The sequence below is a fragment of the Pogona vitticeps genome, chromosome 5, assembly GCF_051106095.1.
Source record: "Pogona vitticeps strain Pit_001003342236 chromosome 5, PviZW2.1, whole genome shotgun sequence".
NCBI lineage: Eukaryota > Metazoa > Chordata > Lepidosauria > Squamata > Agamidae > Pogona > Pogona vitticeps.
Genome location: NC_135787.1, coordinates 163,411,732 through 163,435,368, shown reverse-complemented (window position 1 = coordinate 163,435,368; position 23,637 = coordinate 163,411,732). Strand labels below are relative to the sequence as shown.

The 23,637-nt window shown below is 42.1% G+C and overlaps 2 protein-coding genes across 7 annotated transcripts in view; one reads left to right on the top strand and one right to left on the bottom strand.

The window, feature by feature from the left end:
* The window catches only part of ENTHD1 (ENTH domain containing 1), a 193,937-nt gene extending 175,479 nt beyond the window's left edge, over window positions 1-18,458 (bottom strand). Inside the window, exon 1 of the mRNA XM_073000141.2 lies at window positions 17,585-18,458. The gene's annotated coding sequence lies outside the window, so the exon portion shown is untranslated. The remainder of the gene's footprint in view (window positions 1-17,584) is intronic.
* A 1,840-nt stretch (window positions 18,459-20,298) lies between these two features.
* Window positions 20,299-23,637, top strand: part of TNRC6B (trinucleotide repeat containing adaptor 6B) — a 158,616-nt gene continuing 155,277 nt past the window's right edge. For 4 of the 6 annotated variants that reach the window (XM_078376142.1, XM_073000137.2, XM_073000135.2 and 1 more), the window contains exon 1: window positions 20,299-20,845. The gene's annotated coding sequence lies outside the window, so the exon portion shown is untranslated. The remainder of the gene's footprint in view (window positions 20,846-23,637) is intronic. The other 2 variants (XM_073000133.2, XM_073000136.2) reach the window with 2 other exon arrangements.

Here is a 23,637-nt window from a genome sequence, read left to right as displayed (position 1 = left end):
GAATAACTCTTGTTAAGATTTTCAGCTTGGTCTCCAAAACTTGGATTCAGTGCTATATCACCTGCTAAACATTTTTCAAAGGTAGAAAGTTGAATGCCAGTGAAAGGAATGGGTAAGAGAGTGGCAATGATGGCAGTTGGGCTGTGTGATGTGTAGACATGAAGAATACATCTTCCTGGGATAATTAAACATCCCTGTGCCAACCATGGCAGCAATTTAAATGCCAGAGTGTAATATAGAGAGGTTTGTATTAACCTGGGGAAAATTCCTCTGTAGTCAACCCTGAGGTAAGCAGTCATAGGGATTAATTTAAAAGACAAGAAAGAGTTTTAGGTTTTCAGGTGCCCCTCATTTCAGGTACCAGACTGTATGTGTTTTTATGATGACATGTTTCCAAGCAGAGTCATGGTGTTGAATGAATGCTGGGGCTGACACCTGGCTGAAAGTGACCCATAAGCTATGATTGTAAAAGATATTATTGCTTTTTTTTCTGAGACATTAGAGAATTTTTAAAGCATAAAACAATTTTGATCTCTGTGGGAGACAATATGTATTGCCTACACTTTTGACAGGAAAATTACTCAGACTTCAAAAACCATTGGCTTTTCTGTTAAAATATTTGACTCTCCGTCACATTCAAGAGAAAGAAGTGCTCCATTTCTAACCTTCTTCCAGGAATTTCCCTGCATCTGCCAGCAGTACTTACAATGAACACGTGCAATTTAAAGTCAGGAAAAAAAAAAGAAAACTCTAAACAAAATGTGGTCACTCAGTGCTGCCCTACGGAGTAGGGTTGCTTTAATTTAGTGTGACCATTAGTGCCATTTTACCGCTTTTTGAAAGAACAGAAAATGGCTCCATTTTAGTGGGCTGAGGAATAACTGCAGCAATCATAGAAATTAGAGATGGGTAGAGAAAAACACGCAATGTCATCTTGTCCATTGCTCTTTCCCAATGCCATTATTCTCCACAGTACATTTTTTAGTGATTTGTAAATGATTTGGCCATTTGTATTTCACAGGAGTCTATTCAACACACTCTCTCCTAGTCAGTTATAAATTACTTTAGCTGAAATGCTCAGTATGTAGAAGCTCTGAGAGCTGCAGTATTGAAACAAAATGACCTTTACTTTCTTCCGCTTACCGAAGTGTCTGCTGTTATACTTCCAAGGCAGGAATACAGGAATAAGTGCAGAGGAAAGGAGAAGGATGTAGGGAAGGGGGGAGCTTTCCACAGGGTTCCTTGGAGGGAAGACCAACACGCTACGGAGGAAGAGCGGAGGACAAGGACAAGTAGCTCCAGAGCTAATGAAGTGGTCGGCCCAAAGCCGAAAGGACGCTCAGTGGTGGAAGTGAAAGGAAAGTCCGATGCTGCGAAGAAAAATACTGCATAGGAACCTGGAATGTAAGATCTATGAACCTTGGTAAGCTGGATGTGGTCAAACCTGAGATGGCAAGAATAAACATTTAATTTACTAGGCGCCAGTGAACTAAAATGGCCGGGAATGGGCGAATTCAATTCAGACGATTATCATGTCTACTATTGTGGGCAAGGATCCCATAGAAGAAATGGAGTTGCCCTCATAGTCAACAAAAGAGTGGGAAAAGCAGTACTGGGATACAATCTCAAAAAAGATAGAATGATTTCAATACAAATTCAAGGCAGACCTTTCAACATCACAGTAATCCAAGTTATTGCCCTCCTCTGTAATCATTAACATTACTCTCTTCTTTACCTTTTTAATTTTTTGTATTTTTTGGCAAATGATATAGTGCTGAACTGGTATAACAACTAGGTTATTTTTTGGACTCAACAAAACTGGATGTTTTTGGACTGCTGGCTCAACAAAAAGTAATGGATGTCCATGAAAAAAAGATTTGGGCTCACTCACAATTAGCTGCATGTCATGCTATTTAATGGCAAATACGTTGACTTTAACTGTGCTAACTCTGACAAAAACTGTTGAGTAAATTGCAGTGTAGTCAAACTTTTATACTTAAAAAATAAAAATACAGGAATCCTTTTTCAAATTAATATTTAAAGTAGAGGTGGGAACTGCTGGCCTTTATGCAAAACAAATCTGTGAGCCTTGCTTATCATACTCTAAATCAAGAGCTCACAAACTTTATTTATACCTTCAGTGCTTCCTTGAAAGAGCTGAAACTGACTGAGCTCCACCAGACACAAAATGGCAGTGCAGGAGCAGAGCTAATCATAAAATGGTAAAAGACAGAAATAGAGTTTGGCATTATCAGAAGCCAGTTACTGGAACAATTTTATACTGACATCTAATCCTCTTTTGGAAAATAACAGATACCACAGAAATTTTATTGTAGCAAGGAATCACATAATTTAACTTTCTTCTGGTGAAGAACAGACATTGGCTCTGGAGGTATTATGCATTGACCTCCCAATTTCAGCAGAATTTTTTGATCGAAAGGTTATATAACTGGACTTATTTTTTTATACAGTGTTCCCTTCCCCCATGCTTCCCATGTCATTTTGCTCCTTTTTTTCAAGTTGAACTTGAAATCTAATATTTTATACCCACAGCATTACCTTCTATCCCGGCAAAAGTACTTAATTGGTTGCAGCACTAAGGACCGACCAAAAATGGATGGAAACCCACAAATGGTGGTCCCCAGGCTGAAATTTGAGAAAGGCTGCTATATACCAAGTGAGGTGCTAAAATAAAGCCATGCCTAATCTCTTTCTTCCAAATACTGAAGTACAGATGTCACCTGCATCTATTGAATGTCTGCTGGTAATACATTAGTGGTGACTGTGTCCCGCTCTGCTTACACTGAAGATGATGCATATCTTCGCATGGGGTGGGTGGGTGGGGAGAGTAGATAAAGAAGAGCTGCAAGTTTCCTATATTGTCTTTTAGTTGGTCTGACTTATGCCTTCCTGCTATCTAAACTTGTATTATTAGGTCTGCTGATATCACTTCCTTCCTTTGCACATTTCCTTCTGGAAAAGGGCAAAGGAAACATTGTGCCTTTGTCCTTCAGACCTGAGGGAGTAGCATCTTCTTCCACTTGCATCTCCACCTTATTTAGGTGGAACCAGAACAATACAAAGCAAGCAGCAGCCAAGTTAAACTTATGAACTCAGCCTCTGAGAATAAGAATGGCTAGTGGAGTGCACTTCCCTCTTTTGAAGAAATCACATCCATCTTTCTATTCAAGGTAAACAAGGAACCTAGTGTTTATTGGAGAAGCACACTGAGATAGGAAAGATAATAGAAACCTTAGTTAATGCTAAGCGAGATTAATAGATAGGGAACCCTAAGTGCCTCCTTTCTTCTCAGGGTGACTCTTCTATCCTTTCCCAGAGAAGAACAAGAAGGAAGGAAATAACACCAACTACATAGGTGCAGTTGCTAGGTGGGATCTGTTAGGTCATGCCTTTCAAGAAGGGCTTTGATTTTTGTATTTCAGTTTAGTAAGGAAGATTCATTGTCCTCTAATTTATTCTGAATGTGAAGGCAGTAAGTGATGTTTCCTGAACATTTTATCTCTATTTCTTTGTTCGGGGGATTTATTATTTGCAGTTATCTGGGTTTTCACAGGCCAAGATGAAAAAAATCTGCATAAGTCAATAGTGTACATACCCAGTTTCAGAATCTGCAGTAGGTCTGCTTTGCCTTGTTCAAAGCCTTTTGTAATTAACATCTGACTCAGCTTTCAGTTCCATACTTGTGCAATTTGTTTTAGTAAATACATGTTTTCTTCTACAGTTTGCATATTACCTTTTGCCATCCTGGTATTTTGTATGCACATATGTTCACATGTAGATGTCCTCTTGTATCCCATCATGCAAGTAAGCTATCTTGGCATCTAGATGCTCCATATGCATTTTTCTATGAACAAGAACACATAGAAGACTAGTGTGTTTGACTATTTGTGTGAAACCTTAGACACAATCTTCACCATTTTTCTGTAAATAGCTTTTGGTGAGTAGTTTGCCTTGCATCTCTGGACTTTAATTTCAGTGTCATTCATTTTCTTGAACATTCGCTTGTATCTCACAGTTTTATTTCCAGATGGTGCATTTCCAGCTCTCACTCTCATCACTCGCTATAGCCAGGAAAGACGGCTGAGGGGCCTAACACCAAGAGAGGTCCGAAAAGAAAGAACAAGAAATTGGGCCTTCTCGGCAGTGGCCCCTTGACTTTCGAACAGCTTGCCGTCAGAGATCTGCCTGCCACCCTCGCTGGGTGTCTTTAAGAGCCAATTAGACTTGGCTCTTTAGGCAAGCCTTCCCTCCTATCAGTACTTGACTTTGACTTTCTGCTTGGCCTTTTGTTTACTTTTCCATCTTGATTAATTAATATTGTCAATTTAAAGTATTGTTTTAACTGTTTATGATTTTGTATGAACTGTATGATTTTGATGTGAGCCGCCCTGAGTAGACTCAGTCTAGAAGGGGCAGGATAAAAATCTAATAATAAATAATAAATAAAATAAAATTTCTTGTAGCATCCAGTTCTTCTCTGGCTGCTTCTCCACATCTCAGTTTCTGCTTTGGGTAAGTCATGAATTGCTTCCCAGTTTAATCTTCTCTGGCCAGGTAGGTGAACAATGGTGCTCCTGTTCCCTTGGTTGAGTAGGCCTAGCATCTCAGTGCTCCATTCTGGTTCTGTAGTCTCACCTGGATATTCAATATTTTCTGGCTCAGATTCCTCACAGTCCAGCACTGGCATGCTACTGTAGTCTTTTTTTTATTCGGTATTGTGGATCAGTACAAAATTTTCCTCTTTTTCTTTGGTCTGGCCTACTTGAAATGGAGCCCTTTTCAGCTTGGTGGGCTTCCACTTTTATCACAGTTTTCTCTGTTTTGTGATAAATGACTCGGTATCCTTTTGTCTGTATTCAATATCTTACTACTATTCCTCCTTTAGTTGTGTTTGGATCTCTTCTGCTCTGGGATGCTGTGTGTAGATTTTTAAGCAAAACAACCTCAGGTGAGCCATATTGGGTGTGAGCTCATTATACTGTTGATATAGTGTCTTGTTTGCATTTGACTGGCTGTCCCTTAGCAGCCAAGACAGAGAAAAAAGGTCTTTTGCTGCATACAAATAAAGTGGCTCCAAACTATTTCTGGACTCAATTTGAAGTGCTGGTTATTGCCTATAAAACCCTATACTATTTGGGTCCAGGCTATTTAAAGGATCATATCATCCCCATATGCACCTTCTCAGCTTTTGAGATCTTCTGATGAAGCCCTTTTCTCAGTTCCACCATCTTCTCAAGCTTGTTTAGTTAGGATATGAAAGCCTCCTCGGGGGTTGCACCCAGGCTTTGAAATGTGCTGCCCCAAGAAGCCTTTTGTCTTTCTTTCATCAAGGAAAATACCAACCTCTTTAGGCAGGCTTTTAAACAATAAATGGCAGTCTAGAGAACCCTGTATTTATGAAATTTAGATTTTCTTGAAATTGTTTTTTAATCTTGGTTTTAATCTTTGTGAAGGTGTCATGGAGGGGAGTGTGTCACCCCCAGAAGATAAAGGAAGGGAGGGAGGGGAGAAAGCAGAGAGTGAGCAGGAACAGGAGGACCAGAGAGAGAACACGGCGGCAACGGCTAAAGGGGAAAGAAGCATGAAATTTGAAGTGAGTTTAGTGGAAGAGCGTGAGGGTAAGAAAGGGGCGGAGCAAGAGTTGTCCATTTGGCAGGAGAGTATAAGTAGCCAGGGAGAGCATTGGTTTGATTTGGAACTGGAGTTGTGGAAAATGAAGAGAGAGCTGGAGAGGTTGAGAGCATATGAAAGAGTAAAGACTCAGGAGCTGCTAAGGGACTTCCCCAATCTGAAGCTTGGAGGGCTGCTTCCAGACCCAGTACCGAAGGAGCGTGGAGAGATGAAGCACAAGACTCTAGAGTGGTCGGCAATAGTCTTCCTTAAGAATAAGGGGCACGGGGAGCAGGTGATAAGACTTGATTCGCGTTACAATACTCCCCCTCTTGAAGGAGACTGGGTGAGACACCCATGCTGCGGCACCATTTGCGCAGTACGGAGCACGCCCCTCCGGAAGCCAACAGATGCCAAGAGGTTTGGCCCAGCACCCCTCTAAGTTCAATGGACGGAGGACAAGACTACGTGTTGGACAGTTATGGCTTGTTGCCTGAATTAAGCTTTTTTGATCCCATCATGAACAATGCTGATTTACCAGTTGTCAATAAAGACAAAGTTGTTAAAGTTAAGAAGACGTCTCCTGTGGTAATTCCCATGCAAAGTGAGGAGTTGTCAAAATTTGAAACTGAACCCATTCACAATTTTGATTAATGTTTAATTGCGTTTTAATACAGGTTTTAATAGTTTTAAAACACTTGTGACCATACGGTTTTAATGTGAGCTGCCTTGGTCCCCCTATGGGGAGAAAGGCAGCATAGGTAGGTAGGTAGGTAGGTAGGTAGGTAGGTAGGTAGGTAGGTAGGTAGGTAGGTAGGAAGGAAGGAAGGAAGGAAGGAAGGAAGGAAGGAAGGAAGGAAGGAAGGAAGGAAGGAGCTGATGATAGAAAAAAGGAAGGAAGGAAGGAAGGAAGGAAGGAAGGAAGGAAGGAAGGAAGGGGTTAACAGTTTCTGCTCATGTCTGTAAATTCTGCTTTTATACCAGCTATCGTTTGACAGAAAATCCATGATTTTTTTCTGTGCCCTTATGATGGAAATAAATGTTTCCTGGGATTTTGGAAATGATTGCTATGAGAGTCTGCTCTTTTGTTAGTTTGATTTGTTTTGGAAAGTTCCCTTACTCCAGTCTGGTTTTAATTATATGAACTACTCAAAACTCCGCTTACATGTTTATATCTCCTGCTCAGTAATGTTTGGCTCTGTCCACATGAAGGAAATGTTCTCTAGTTCTTCCAATACTTTCCATACCTCTGTTGTACTGGATTGAGGTCATGTGATATATATACAGTATGAACATCCCAAGCATTTTTAGTAGCAGTGGTATATTTCCTCCTATTTGAATCGATACAGGAAGCTACACAGTGTTGACGATTTATTTTTTCCTCTATCCTCAATGGTCGATTTATGCCCTCATTTTTTAAAATAATTATTCACTTTATTGATATACTGTAAGTCTAAGGGTTTTTCCTGTTTTGAGAGGTGTCCTCCGTTGCACTGGTTGATCCTGCAGAAATGCATTGCGCACAATGGACACTGGACCACCATATGTATATCCACTGGACGCTGGGGCACGGAAGTCAAACCGCACAGATATCATCTATCTAAAAAATTAGGCATAAGTTCACCCAATTATCAATTTACAGGGCCATGAATATTAAAAAGGTACACTCTCAGCAGTAAGGGTGGCAGGCTTGCCTACACATATGAACATGCAGGCAATTAGGAAGGGGCAACTGTAAAACCTTTTTCTTTCTGCGCTGGCAATAATGATGACCACCCTCAGCCTGAGTAACATAGAATTAAACTAAAATTAAATGATAAGATGAAAGCAGGAGGGTAATCAAACTGAAAAAGCAAAAAGTTGATCTGTTATTGTAATATGAATTGATTGGATGATGGTATACTCTGTGTTCTCCTATCCCCCTAACCTTTTTTCCCCCTCTTCCCCCCTACTTTTTGTATTCCCTACCCTGTCCTTAAATAAATACTTAAATAAAAAAAGGAATAAGACTTCATATACAGTGCTCGAATAATCAGGAAGCTATTATTTTGTAGAGAAACACATTGAAACAGAAAAGATAATAGGAATCTGGCTAACTAAGGGAGAGATGCAAGAAGGAATAACTGTCTCTCAAGAACAAAAGGCAAGATACTTCCTCTGTTCTCTTCCAGAGAGGGTCAAAAAGGAAATGTGAGAAAGAAGGGTATCAAGAATACACTTATGCATTCACAAAGAATGTGGTTAAGTGTGTTTTGTGGGAGGAGTCCCGGGTAGAGGCACCCTAAGCCTAGGGTGGGGCCATGCCCCATTTGCCCTAACAGATTAACCTTTGCTGATATTGTGCTATAAATCTTTCTCTTCGTATGCTGCTTTAGTGATGACTTGATCTGCTGATCTCCTGCCAGTTTGAATCACTCAGTGTGTGGCAAGTGTTATCTGCTAGTGTAATAGTGACACCCAGTGGGAAAAGGACACCACATATTTACTTCTTCATTATTCAGTTAAACAAAAACAGGTAATTTTATTTATATGCAGGTATCCTTTAGGCATGGATTTGCAGACAAGAGCAATATTACTGTGTGACCTAGTGGATATGAAGACAGTAGAAGCTGAAAGCTGAAATGAGAGTAGATCTCTTGAATCAGTGGGGGTTTGGTGAATCAATACTTCTATAAGTTCTATTGATTCAATGGGCCAACTCCAGTTGTGACTTTCTACTGCATTTTGGCCAATACTTATTTAAAAGAAATAACATGTCAGAGCAGGTGTAAGACTGGAGGTGAGAGCAAGGTTCCTCTCACAGAAATGCTGACCCTCCCCGCCTACTGCAGATAAATAAAGTCAGACCCTGCCAATTCCCCCACCCAAGAAGACAAGACCACCTAGACCAGACCCGGGGAGGATAGAGGAGGACTTGAAAGAATTAATGGTTAAAGAGACCAGGATTGTTTTGTCAGGAATAGAAAGAAAAGAGCAGGTAGAAGTGGAGGCAGGACTAGCAGATATAAAAAGGGGTGAGGGGGGGCTACCACCAGGCAGGAAATGGATGTGGGTAGAGGATCCCTGGACTGGAAAGATGGAGAACCTAAGAATCCCCAAAGAGGAGGCTGATGCCAGGAGAAGACGAGAAAGCACCCCTAAACCATCATACTGGGGTGAGAGAGAAACTAAAGAGTGGAGAAGGAAATTGAGGGAGGAGAAAGAGAAAGTTGAAAGAGAACAGAGGGAGCGATTGGAACAGAGAATATGGGAGATAAAACAGACGGGACGATGGGAGGACCCTGGCAGACGACTGATCCCACCCAAGAGTTTGCCTGGGTGGACAACAGAGACGAGGACACAATCCCCTTGTTGGAGGGGGATAATGGACCGTTATTAAACCTGGGTACATCTCTGGACTGGCCGGGACCCTGGAATGTTCAGGAGGAAAATCCCTTTGAAGTTGAAGAGTGGAAACGCTTGTCAGACCCATTGTCTGACAGGGAGAAAGGTTGGAACACATTTGCTGACACTGGATTTTTGTTAAATAACACAGTAAATTACTCCAATTTCAAAGCCACGCAAGTCTGGTGATTTATCTGGGACTAGTTTGGAGCCAGGAATCGAATCCTCACAGCAGGCTCTATCTAAGGGAATTGTATTGGGGGGGGGGGAGGCAGGAGACATAGTGTTTATTAGAAGTGGAAAAGCAGTTCAGCCAAGAAACTTACATTAGATTGCAAGGCATCTTTGTGTCTTGAATAATATGAAGATTCACAGTATCTTCTGCAGTGGTGAACAATGCTTGGAAGTAAAAAGTTAACTTATCCAAGATGCAACACGGTTATATTTAAAAAGTAACTTAAAAACTGGAAATTATGTCACTTTAACAGATATGAATAATGTTTTCTAGCTGACTTTAACATTACTTTTAAAAGGACGTTTTCAAGGATTTTAACAGAAAGAAGTATGAAGAAACATAGTCAACACCATTGTCCTGAATAATGCCATAGGTTACTTTTGATACACTACAGTAAGTAATAGAAACAAATTACTGTTTAAAATGTAACTGTTGTAGGTTATGGTAGAGACCATGATAAGTATATAATGTATACAAATATTTTTAGCTGGATTCACTTTAGAAAATTATATTAAGTGAAGGTTCTGCTTGGGTAAATTGTAATGGCATTAGTACTCCAAGGTTATGGTGTTATGTTACATCATACAAATACAATGCATTATATAATATTTACAATATAAGTGTTTTGCCTGATAGCAGTGGTTCTCATCCTCTGATAACCCCAGTGTTCTTTGACTGCATTTCCCAGAAGCCTTCACCAACAGCTGTGCCGACCAGGTTTCTGGGAGCTGCAATCCAAGAACACCTTGGGAACCACTGTTATAGGGCAAAACACTGCCCTATAGGATTCAACCAAGTAATGAAAAGCAACAGTGAGCAGAAGAGTCTGGAGAACAGCACTGACAGCTGGTTTGTATGGTCTCCATTCCCAATACTGGCATGAGCAAACCCAGCTTTCTCCTGCAAGCTGGGGATGTGGGGAAGAGGGGTTGACAGCTTGTTTCTGACCATGAATGTAAGCCATGGATGTAAGTCTGTTTTTGACTATGACATGCAGACTAATTTGCTTCCCTCAGCTATTTTCCGCCCTGCCTGCTTTTTGCAACATCTTGTGTGTTGAAGAGATCAGAAAATGTTTGCACAACTTTTTTGTATTACCACCACAATACGCCATTTGAAATTTTTCTTAAGTCTTATGTATGCCAGTGTAGTGTAGTAGGTAAAGTGATGGACTAGGACTCGAGACCAGGGTTTGAATCCCTACTTGACCATGGAAACAGACTGGGGGAGTGAAACCCACGCCTTAGATATCTCACTTATTTTGCAAAACCTTGCCTCTTAGTTTTCTGGAGTGACAGGGATCTGAACCTATGATCAGCAGTGCTGAATTTAGACCACCAGGATCAGTCTGTATTTTAATATTGTGGTTTAAGGTCTTTCCATTAAACATTTGCTCTTATTTCCCTTACATGTGTGCTTTGGTGCTCCTAGCATCTGCATATACTTGTTAAGTATTAGTCACATAGCTGAGTAATTGTGTCTTAGTTACTCTACCACTTCTACTAGTTTCACGGTTTATACTGTCTCAAAAGCATTGAGAGAACATTTTGCTCTCTTCTGCCTTCTGAACCCTACAATCCGGTTGCTCTATATAACATACACAAAACTGCATGATCCCGAATTTCATAATTTCAGAGCAATACTATTAATTTATCTTTGCTGGGAAAAATACATTTAGAAAGTCTGGTTGAAAATTTAACTCCTTTTTCAAGTTTGGAAGCTTACAGAACCATGCTGGCTGGAACCCTGTTGGTATTCATGTATGGTTCATGTAACTAGCTATAGTGCATCATGGTTGTACTTTTCATTGATGAGATGCAGTAAGTTATGGTATGCCAATCCTATGTAGACACCAATTAGGCCACTTGCTTCCATCCCTTGTAACAAAGAGCTGGTAGGGACAGCCCAGAACAGTTCTTCTGCATTAGGTGAAATAGGAAACATGCACAGTCCCCAAGGCTAGGCAATTGTTTTGTACCTGAGGCTATTCCACTTGCTCTTATTATTTCTGGTGATAAAAATCTACAACAATAAATTAATCAGCACACAATATGCTGTTCTTTCACGACATTCTGCTGCTTCACTAACTAATGGGAGGGTGGACTGTGTTCTGCCCTTTCTATTGATATGAGTAAGTGAACTGGATGCACCTACATCCAGCAGTATGCGTAAACAGGTACCAACTATATTGAATTGAATATGGAGGCATCCCAACTGATCTAGAGCAGTGGTTCTTAACCTTTGTTACTCGGATGCTTTTGAACTGCAACTCCCAGAAACCCCAGTCAGGACAGCTGGTGGTGAAGGCTTCTGGGAGTTGGAGTCCAAAACTCCTGAGTAACCCAAGGTTAAGAACCAGTGATCTAGAGTACAGAGGTGCTGGACCAGTTTGAAGCCACTGCCATCATCTCACTGGTTTTTGCTTTGTTGTGTTGGTTCTGGAGAATAGGAAGATGTATTGAGAAACTTGTTGCTACCTCAGACCCTTGGGACTCAAACATATCAATGTGTTCACAACTATGGGGGTGGAGATCTGGCTACCCCAAACCTGCTCCTGAACTTAGTTCTCAGACAAGAGGCAGACTAATTAGTAATTGATTGCACCAGCTCGTGCATGTTCTCCCTGTGCACATGTTTATTTCCTGGTGGAAGATATGGAGCCTATTTAATAATGCTTTTACAAATACTGTTCCTCACCTACACATTATTTAATCACGTTGGCCATGCTCATAATAAAAATAATGATTATTTGATACATTTATAATCAGCCTTTCCCCTACAAAGTAGTGCTCAATGCAGATTACAATCTTAATTTTAAAAAAGCAAATAAAATTTATCCATGAAGTAAAAACAAATAAAATCAGCACTACCATATACACCATTAAAATTAAATATGCCAGCAATTAAAAACATCACAGTACTATATTAGATATCACATGCCACTTTTAAAAGATAAGTTTTTGCAGCTTTACTAAAAGCAGTAAGAGGGAAAACTGATTGGACGTAAGAGCATTCCAGGCTCGGAGCTATGCAGGAGAAGGCCCTCTCCCATGTGACTGGCAGACAGGCCTCTGCAGCTGGTGGTATTCTTAAGGAGGTGTTCCAAAGATTTTAACACCCAAACAGGTTCATAACAAGGCAGATGCCCCATAGATAGTCAAGGTGTTTATGTATGAATAAGGCATACATGATTGATGCCAAGTGAGGTTGATTCAGAAAAGGATGTAGCACACTTAAAGAATGGCAAAAGCACTTTCACTACTGCAACCGCCTCTGAATCCAAGGACAGTAGAGAATCAAGATCTGCTCCCAAACTATGAACATTACCTGTCAGAGGATGTGCAAACCATTCTAAAGCACATTGAATACCAGTTCCTGATCCTCACTATCTATTGACTAGCGGCACCCCATATACCAAAAGCCATGGTGTCAAGCAGTGCTCCCTCAGCACCATATTCCAAACATACACTGACAAGAACTGAGACCACTACAGTACAGTGCCCTGAATTCCTAATTTAGTCAGGTAATTTGACAGATCCTATGATCAATGGCATTTAATGCCAATGAAAAGTCCAGCAGAACTCATAAGATTGCCGTCTACTTATCCAAATCCCAGCATAGATTATCTACCAGGGTGACCAAAATAGTCTTAGGCTCATGTCCTGTCCAAAACCTTTACTATAATCAGTATCAGCCAGGAATGCTTGGAGTTGCAGGGCCACCACCTTCTCCATAAGGGCTCTGTAGCTCCAGATACTGGTTTATTTATATAAATATATTTACCTTCCCTCTCTCCTTAAAAGGGACCCAAGGAGGCTTACATCAGTAAAAGACAATATTTAAAAGCTAAAAACAATAAATATACAACTATTAACAAAAATCAAACAAATAACACACTTAAAATTGCAAACAAAATTAACACCAAAAACACATTCAAAACAACAAGGCACAACAATCAATTTAAAAAACCCTCTCAGATAGACCGTCTGGGAGCAGTGATAGAGAAGGACCTCTCTCTCTCTCTTGTCCCCACCAAATACACCTGTGGAGGTGGTGGGACTAAGAATAGGGCCTCCACTGATGATGTGAACACCCAAACAGGCTCCTAAATGAAGTTATGGTCCTAGAAATGACAAATTAGTTTTTCTTCAGTGGTTGGCCATTGAACGATAAGGTATTATGCCTGTCACACCGATTTAGACTTATGCCAGCTCTATGAATTGTGACCTCCCTTTCCATATTGTATGTTCTACATATAAATTTGTCAGTATGTGAACAATTGTATGTATAGAGTACAGTGGGGTCTTGACTTGGGAACTTAATCCTTATTGGAAGGCGGTTCTCAAGTCAAAAAGTCTGTAAGTCAAGTCTCCATTGACCTACAGTGCATTGAAAACCGATTAATCCCGTAACAGGCCGTTTTTGTTCCATTTTGGTTTTTTTCTGGTCTGTAAGTCAAATCTCAGTCTGCAAGTCAAACCTAAATTTTGCGGCCAGAGAAGTCTGTAACTCAAAAAGTCTGTAAGTCAAGCCGTCTGTAAGTCAAGGGTCCACTGTATTAAAATAAATAAGGGGGAGGTTAGAAAAAGTAGCCCTGAAAATGAAAGTGTTTATAAAAATGAGAGTTGAAAAATACTTTACTATAGTCATTGCAAAATAATTAGCTGGCTTTCCAGCCGAGCAAGGTCACTGTACCATGACAATCTTGACAGTCCAATGTGTTTATGTTAAAGTGTGTAAATATGAAGGCAGGGTCTGCAGGTCCTGTAGCTACAACATTCTGGCATTCCGGGCCTTGGTGTTTGTGAAGGACAGAAGGAGGATAGTGAGCCGTCCTCACCCATAGAGATATCTAAAGAGGAAAAGGGAACCAGAGAGGGAGAGGTGACTGAGGAGAGAGAAATATTGGTAGAGAAAAAGAAAGAGAGAGGAAGAAAAAGGGAGGATAGAAGTCTGTCTGGTGGGGGAAGGAGAAAGAGGAAAAGAAGAGGAGCTAAAACTGTTGGTATGGGAAGGATATAAAAGATAAAGGAGAGAGGAGATTTGGTAGTAGATTAGAGAGTGAAGGAATGATAAAGAAGGAAGAGAAAGATAAGAGAGGAATAGATTCCACCTATGAGAGAACCGTGAGGGCTTTTGAAGGATGTCCCTAACTTAAAGGTTGGAGGTTTGTTACTAGACCCTGAGATGAAGAGAGAAGGAGAGACTACATTCGAGACTCAATAATGGACAGTGATTGTTTTCCCGCGGGGACAAGGATGTGGAAAGAAAGTGATCTGGCCAGATCAGATGTACAACAAACCTCTGAAAGTAAACAGGTTGTAAACATTTCAGACAGGCCTCAGTTGTTATTTCCAGCAAAAACTGAGGAACAGTCTCAACTTTCAAATGAACCCAATCACAGTGTTACAATATCCAGGTACTGTATTACAGTATCCTGGTAGGTAAAGTACTTTATGCTACAGAGCCTTAGTCCTCCATGATTTGAGAAAACTTTAGTCAAAATAATTATGTTATTGTCAAAATGGCAGCTTGACAGCTTTTAAGTTACAGAGCCTTGGAGTTGCAATATGTGCAACACCAACAGAATTTCCTAGTGAAAAAAAAATTCTTGGTGCTCCAAGTCCCTGAGCTTCCAAGCCCTGTAGAAAGGATTGTTTAGAATTAATTAAGGAAAGATAAAGATATAAATGACAGACAGAAAACACAGCTGGAGCAAGGAGCAAAGAATGCCAAAAGGGAGAAAACTCTGCTGGGAGGCATTTAAGAAAGTAAAATCTGTCACTGCCTCCATATCTTCCCCTTCTATTTGCCAGGAGGTAATGGGACCAGTGGCCATGATCTTAGTTTTTTTGATGTTGAGCTTCAGACCATTTTTGGTGCTCTCCTCTTTCACCCTCATTACAAGTTTCTTTAATCCCTCCTCACTTTCTGCCATCAGAGTGGGATCATCTGCGTATCAGAGGTTGTTGATATTTCTTCCGGCAATCTTAATTCTGGCTTGGGATTTATCCAGTCCATCCTTTCGCATGATGCATTCTGCATATAAGTTAAATAAGCAGGGAGACAATATACAGCCTTGTCGTACTCCTTTCCCAATTTTGAACCAATCAGTTGTTCCATATCCAGTTCTAACTCTTGCTTCCTGTCCCACGTATAGGTTTCTCAGAAGAAAGATAAGGTGATCAGGCACTCCCATTTCTTTAAGGACTTGCCATAGTTTGCTGTGGTCCACACAGTCAAAGGCTTTTGCATAGTCAATGAAGCAGAAGTAGATGTTTTTCTGGAACTCTCTGGCTTCCGACCTGAGGGGTTCATCTTCCAGCATCATATCTTTTATGCTTTTGTTTCTGTCCATTGAGTTTTCTTGGCAAAGATACTGGAGTGGCTTGCCATTTCCTGCTCCAGGTGGATCGCGTTTCATCAGAACTCTCTACTATGACCTGTCCGTCTTGGGTGTCCCTGCACGGCATAGCCTATCGCTTCTCTGAATTACTCAAGCCCCTTCGCCACAACAAAGCAGCAATCTATGAAGGGGATTGGACAAACAATTATTTTCTGCTACCTGACTATTAATTCACGAAGAGAAAAGATTGATCTTAATCTGGTGTCTCACTCAGCTGTGCCTATTTAACTTTGAGTGACCATGTTAAGAATTTGGTCATACAATGGAGTCTAGCCTTCGGACGATATTCCTCTTCGCTTCCCTGACACATGCAAACCCCCGCACCATCTTAATACAGTATGTGCATCCTAAAGGAGAAGAGATAAGCATAGTATTCACTTGCAAGCTTATTGCAGACATGAACATTTGGAAGCAATGCGTGTTTGGAAATGTAACATTATGTAGCTTGTACTCTAAGTATAAAAGTGGTGGGTCATCCAGTTCTGCCCTATGCCATTGTCATTTAATAAGCAGGCTGAGGGATACTGGGAGTTGTGGTCCAAAATGTCACTTTTCTAGTCTCTAATTAGCTAATATTTGGCAGTTTCTTCCAAATCAGATTATTTGTAGAATCTGGGCACTATACAAAGAGAGACCTCATTACTTTTAAACTTGGTGCAATGTAGTCAGTAATACTAATTAAAATATTCCTCATTCTCTTTCTTGCAGAACAATGCAAGTACTGGAATAATCATCCTGGCACACTAAAAGGGAAGGTTCCTAAGCGTACTTGTCATTGAGCAACATCCTTTATTATACAGCACTAGCAAAAGATCGTCCATTAAAACACAGTTCGGAAATGGGAACAAAAGCCCCTTCACTCTCAGCCCTAATTAATTTTACCCACAGGAAACTATAAGAATGGCCCTAATGGCTCACACCAAAGGCTTATCTAATCGGCATCCTGTTCCTGCAGTGGCCAGCAAAATGTCCCTGGCAAGCCTACAAGCAGGATAGGAGTACAAAAACACCTTCATGCTTGTGTCCCCCAGCAACTGGTATTTAGTGGCATACTGTACTACACTGATTATCAGAAGCAGTATGCCACTGCATAGGAACTCCTGGGGCGACAGAAGCAGCAAGGGGCTCTTGCACTCTTGTCCTGTTTGCAGAGTTGCCAAAGGCACTGTAGATGGACAGTTGCCACCAATAGCCCAATCCAGTGTGAATCTGTCTAATCCTACTGAAATGCCTTCCATAAGGACAGCCGTCATTATTTCTTGGAGACACAAATTCTGAATTTTAACTATGTGCTACTCCTTTTGTTTGCCCTGATTTCCACCTCTTACCATTTAGGTTCATTTTCAGTGGTTCTTTAACCTTTGTTACTCAGATGTTTTTGAACTGCAACTCCCAGAAACCCCAGCCAGCACAGTTGGCGGTGAAGGCTTCTGGGAGTTGCAGTCCAAAACTCCTGAGTAACCCAAGGTTAAGAACCAGTGCATTAGATTACCTTGATTTCTAGTATTAGGAGAGAAGCAAAAACAGCTCTCTGTTTGCACCAAACATAATTTTATACAACTCTGTTGTTGTCTTTACTGTTTTTTCCCCTAAATTTAAAAAACAACATTGCAAATGTTCCTCACAGATGAAGTCCCTTAACTGTTTTGGTTACCCTTTTCTGCAAAGCAAAAACAAGCAAACTGTGCAAGACCCATCGGAAATGGGGGGAAAACAAAAAGCAAACTCCGCAAGACCCATCAGAAATGGGGTAAAACAACAACCAAAAAGCAAACAAAGCACCCAAGACCCATCGGACATGGGAGGGAAAAAAACCAAAAAACAAGGACTGCACGACCCATCACAGCACGGAAACATAATCCCCCAGCCCAAAATCACACTGAAAACCCACCCAGAACAGTTTTTAAAAAGCAGAAACAGCACCTTACCTTACCAGCAGTCCGAAGCCTCCTCCGATTGCACTCACTCTGTTGGGGTGAAAGAGCTACAAAAAGCTATATCTTCGCCTACCAACAGTTAGCAATTTGAATTCCCTGCCTTTTTTTTTTGTTGTAACTCAAAGCTCCGGCCGCAAGCCAAAGCAAAATTTTGTGGCAGGAGCTGGTCGTAACTCAAAATGGTCATAATTCGGGACATTCGTAAGTCGAGGCACCACTGTACTTAATTACAGCCCCTTATCCATTGATGCTCTTCAAATGTTTTCCAGACCATTGGCCATGCTAGCAGGAACAGATGTAGATGATGTTCAAAATATCTGGGAGACATCTGCTTAGGAAAGGTTACTTATCACACAGTACATTCAAACTTTTGAGCTGTGATTTGATGATGGATCAGAAAAAAAATCTGAAAAGGGCTGTCTGGTTTTCCCCCAATTATAAATGTAGAAGCAAGTGAAACTTTGAAAAAATCTAGACAGCTAGCTTTCAATGATAATTCATCTTCGTCAGATTTGTATGTAGTAAAAATATATGTATTAGACTTAGAGATGGGGGTATTCGTATTCGACCTGGCAGAGAGGTTCGTCGTCCCACCTCCTGCCAGGAGTGGCTAATAGACTGCAAGCTCCAGAGCGATAGGAAGGGAGTGTGGAGCCCACTGCAGCAGCAGACGGTGAGGGGATGGTCCAGCCCCAGAGAGCTGGGGCCTCATTGTGTCCATCTGTAGGGGGGTACTCACATATGTATACCCCCATATCTAATTAGAATCCCAAAGTTTAATGGTATGGCTGCTTTTCATGCCAGGCAAGTTTTGTTAAGGTGAGTTCAAAGGCATTAGGTTTGTGGGTAGTTAGAAACTCCTCCCCAAGCAGCATTTTGGAATTCATCTCCCATCTTTTCAAAAGAATAACAAGCAATCTTCTCCTTGCCAGCTTTTGAAACTCAAGGTTTCTATTTCACAGGGGAGGGTGGGGAAGGCAACACAGCCATGTGGCAGCCCTCTATGATGGATGCTGGTGGAAAGAACCCAGCTTACACTGAAGAAGACAAATGTCCTTGGATAAGGAAGATTAGAGAGATGACTTCCTCAGATTTCCTAGACCGTCCTTTATCTGCTCTGACCTGCGTTGACCTTCCTTCAAAATTAAAGACTGCTATTTTTAGGATTGGTGATGTCATTTTTTTCCTTGTCCATCCAAGGACTGGACATATTTCCTCTGTTCTCTAAGAGAAGAAAGGAGCAGCTATGCCTCTTGATGTCTCGAACTTCTATCAGAAGCATATTTCTCTAATAAATGCAAGCTTTTCTGTTGTCTGTGTAGCTCTGCTTCCTCGACAAAGGGAGAAGCATAGTCAGGTGATCAGTCTGAGTTTCAAAGGGCTGAATCCACGCCTTAACTTTGCTCCTGCAGTACTAGCTGCTTGTTTTCCCACTGATGTGTCAGGTATCACACAGAAATCATGAGGTTCCCCAAGAAGCTGGATAAAACTCTTGAACTTTTACTTATCCCTTTCTTCTCCGGACAACCTATAATCGATTACTATTACACTATTGCAACAAACTGTAGGCTGGCCATAGCCAGCACACATAAATCATGACCTTTGGCTGTAAGAACATAAAAGAGAGAGGAGTGTGCGCCTTGCTGTTCCGTAGAGGCCAGTGAAACACGGCTGCAAGCAAAGGCTTACACAGGTATTTACGTCACGTCTGCTCCGGGTTTGCGACTTGGGGGCGGGGAAGAGACAGAAAGCGCACGCGCCTGCAGCGGCCACGCGCGAAGGCTTGCGCTTCTCCCAAAGAGAAGCCTACTGTCACTGTCACGTGGCGCCCGCCGAAGGCCACGTGCGGCCACAAACACCTCGCGCGGTCCCCTCACAGCGCAGGGAACTCAACGCTGCGACTGCGCGGCTCGAACCAACGGGCACAGGACGAAGGGAGGCGGTGGAGGCGGAAGCGGAGGCTTCCTCCAAGCATTTAAAGGCGGGAGGGGGTGGTCAAGCCTGTTATCTAATCCTATGTTGCTCTGTAATGAAAGCAATAACAGTCTCGGCCAAGCCGAAAACCTAGGCGACCGATGACGTTACTTGCCTTAAGCCCCCCCCGAGTCATGTGATCCAGTACAGTGAAAGCTGCGGGTTCTGCAATTAAAATCCGGCGTCCCTCAATGATATCAAATGGTCCGTGACGAGAAGCGTAGAAACGCAAACGAGCTTGACTTTTATGGCTCAAGCCGAAGGGGAGGGGAAGGGAGGAAGACCCGGATTAATTATGTTTAAAATGTCCAGGGTTAACAAAGCGTACTGCCTCTATACGCAATGCGCTTTGAAAAACTCCCGTCCCTTTTTTCCCCCTGCACAATCCATGAAGGAGGCGTGGCTAGCTTGAGGAAGCGGATTTCACTCACGAAAGGTTGATATTGGATTTTTTTTTTTTTTTAGTGGCCCAATGAAAGGTATTGCCCACCACGCTTGGCACTTGTGTGATCTTGGAGAACCAAACTGGCTTCTCCTGGTTCTCCCTTCGCTTTAATGGTTCTCCTGAGTCTGTGGTGGGTTTAATTCGATGGGCGGACTTAGTTAGTAGCAATGACGAAACGCCCAACCAATCGAGTTGGCCTAACGAGCGCTTTGGGTGGGACCCACGCGAGGTTTGTCCCGACGGGGTGGCGTTCTAGCCAATTAGAGAAAAGCTAGGGTTTTAGGGCACGCACACAAACGACTCCGAGTGAAAGCTGCGTATTCGAGCGGCTCCACCAATACGCCGTCGGAGGGTTTATAGGAGGCCCCCAACTACGATCATAAATTTATAAGGCGGAGCTTGACTTGATAGGCAGCTATGGCAACTCATGCGTCGCGAAATGTTTGAGGAGTTGCCCAATGGCAAACGAGGAAAGGAAGGAAAAGGGCAGACCACCCTTCAGATAGTCAGGCAGCGGAACCAATGGACATTCACGTTATTGTAAGATGCTCCAATCAGCGGAGCGAAGGGCGGGCCTTGATGTGTTTGGGTTCGTGCTCCTCCAGGGAGTGAGACGGCGACGGTGGCGGCGACGAGGAAAGTTTATTTTTTGGTGGTGGATCCCCCCCTCCCCCACCATTTGTTTTGATCTAGGCGTCTGGTGGCTAACTTTCGCCGTCTGGCGAGCGAGGCGGGAAAAGCAGTCCCCTCAGCAGCGCTGGAAAGAAGGAGGAGGTGGGCTCCGCCTGTGCACCGTTGCGAGCGAAAAAGGCGACGTCCGTGGCTTCTTGTAGGTGAGTGTCGGGCCAGGCCTCGGGCATCCGCTTTGTCTTCTTTTCAGGGGTCGGCTTTGCTGGAGCCCGGTTTTTTTGGCCGGGGGGGTGTATTTCGCGGCCCCTTTTCCCGTTCTGCTGGCGAGCAGGAGTACCACAGGCTCGCCTCTGAGAAAGCCAAAGACTGCTCCGGCTCCCTCCCGGCTTACCGACTGGGATACTGTTATTTTGTGTTCATAATAAGAGTCACGAGGAGGCCCGTTCGTTTTATATCCGCGGTTCTGTCTGCAAAAACTGCCCTTGGTCGTTGAGACGGGGCTGTTTCGGCGCTGCAATAGGCTCTGGGAGGGAGTGGGGGTGGGGAGATGAGAGGGGGGGCTCCATTACTTGGTGCGCCTGCGCAATGGCGCTTTCTCCTGAGGGCATTCGCGGTGGGTGGGTGGGACTTGTTGTGAGATGAGCGACCCTTCTGGGACGGTGACCCGAAGAGCCGGGGCGAGCGGGGGGGGGCGCGCGCGGAAACTACAGGGAATGCCCAGCAGTTTTCTTTTCCTCTCCATTACATATTTTCCTGGCATGGCCTCTATAGAGTTCTCAACTCAGACGGGGTGGCAGTCCTGAAAAGAGTGGCAGGTGGGACAGAGTGCCTACAGAAGCATCCTGACCATGCCTGCCTGGGTGTGTGTGTGTGTGTGTGGGGGTGGCTTCTTCTCTGTGCTCCCCTTTTGTCTCCCCCAGTCCACTTCGAGACTTGGATTCTGTGGTGCAGTCAGTCAAGACCAGGAACAGCCGCCAAGGACCCTGAGAGTTGGTGTAAAGTCTTATTTATAGTAGCGCTGGTTCTAGCACTCCTTAGCACTTTTGATGCAGCATGAAAAATGATCCTAAAGGATATAAATAAATATAACTGGCTGCTTGCCTCTTTATGTTTTCTTCAGCTCACCCCCCCATCAGTGAACCTGTCGTTTCCAGTGCAAGTTATTTGTTTCACACATGGCATAATAATATTTCACATTGCTAAGACATTATGGGGGAGATCCCCATCAATGTTGAAGATAATATTTTTGATTGAGAGAAGCAAGGGATTATTTAGATGTAGTATGGCAAAGCTGGAATACTGCATTTGTAATTGGATTGAGATAACTGAGTAGTACTGTAAAGTCTAGGACAGTGCTTCAGGTACTGTATTATGTTTTTTTTTTTTTTTGAGGGGAACAAGTTATGCCTGCCAGCAGTCTACTAACTAGATAATAGATAACAAGTTTGAGTGCCCCTTCATGTCTGGTGCATAGGATTTGCCCGCATTTTGTTCATTCAGAGCCTTGAGTGTGGTTGAGTTTTATGTGTCAAATTGCCTTTGACATGGTAGCCCTAATAGGGTTTTCAAGATATATGGTATGTTTAAGAACTACTTTTAGTATTGCTCACCTTCCTCCCAGTTTTCATAGTGAAGTAGGGGTTTGAACCAAGGTTTTCTGATTCCTAGTCTAACATTCTGTTCCTTGCACTGCACTCCCTAGAGCCCTGAACGGGCAATAATTGAGAAACAGTTATTGCATATTCACTGGCAAATTCTGAATGGCTTGTTCTTATCACCCTCCAGCTATGACATGATTCTATAAATTAATATAGGCATCTCTTTACTGTCACTAGAATAAAAGCAAGGGTGGAGCAGTGTTATCATTTTGTGGTTAAATCAGGCCATATGTGTACCTATGAAGTTGCCTTTTAAGAACATGTTATTTGGATTGGAATCTGAGAACAGTAAGCTAGTTTTAGTCTTTGATAATTATTTAAAAGTAATGCTAGTTATTTGTCTTGAGCTTTGTTGGATGATTATATTGTAGCTTTGTTAGTTACTCTAATACAGTTAAGGTAGTGTTAAAAGGAAGTGTCTATCTTAGTGTAACACTTTTGACTCTAATTTTTTATCACTTGAGTGCCTCACTGTTAAGCTCTTTGTGGGATCCTCAGACGTAATAAGGAACTCCAGTAAGGAATTTAACGCTGGGGTGTTTTTTGGCACCTTGGTAAAAGCTTTCATGGATGTCAGCTGACTTCATGAGTTTATCCAGGGTGGCAGAGTCTGTTTGTTTTTCAGTGGGCTACAGCCCACTAAATCTTACACCAAATTAAATTTGTTAGTCTTTAATGTGCCACAAGACTGTCATTTTTGCTGCAACATGTTATCCTCTGGGTGTTTTGGAACAGTAACATCTTATTTTTCTGTTTTGAATTGTGAGAGTCCATAAGAGCCTCTGGGATCAGTTGTTTAAGCATAATGAAAGTATTGCTGTGAACTCCTTTCTTGCAAAATTTGTGCCTGCCAGTCAAGTTTAACTTTCTAAATGCTTTTCTCATGTTACTCTTAATTTAAAAATAGAACTTTTAGTCTGTGAAAACAGAACATGCAGTGTATTTTCTTTTCCTAAGTGGTGACCAATATTACATTCTTACCCTGGTATATTATCAGCATTTTGCTTTTCTACACTATATTTCCTTAATGCTGCAAAATAGGACCATAGCTTTATAAATATAGGCTTTACCTAGGAATAGCATGTTTGTCCCCTTGTAAATGAATTCTGACACATCAGGAACATAATATTTTTTAAAAAAAATGTTTAGGGTCTACAGGAATGTTGATGGAAATTCATAGTTGACTGCTATCATTAAGAGCACTTTCCACAAATCATTGTTAGGACCATTTTTAAAATACTGTAGTTGCTCTCCTGGTATATTTCTTATTTCAGGACTTCATTGGAATACACTTTAAATAAGACTGAAGGCTCCACCTTTTGCACAACATGACTGCC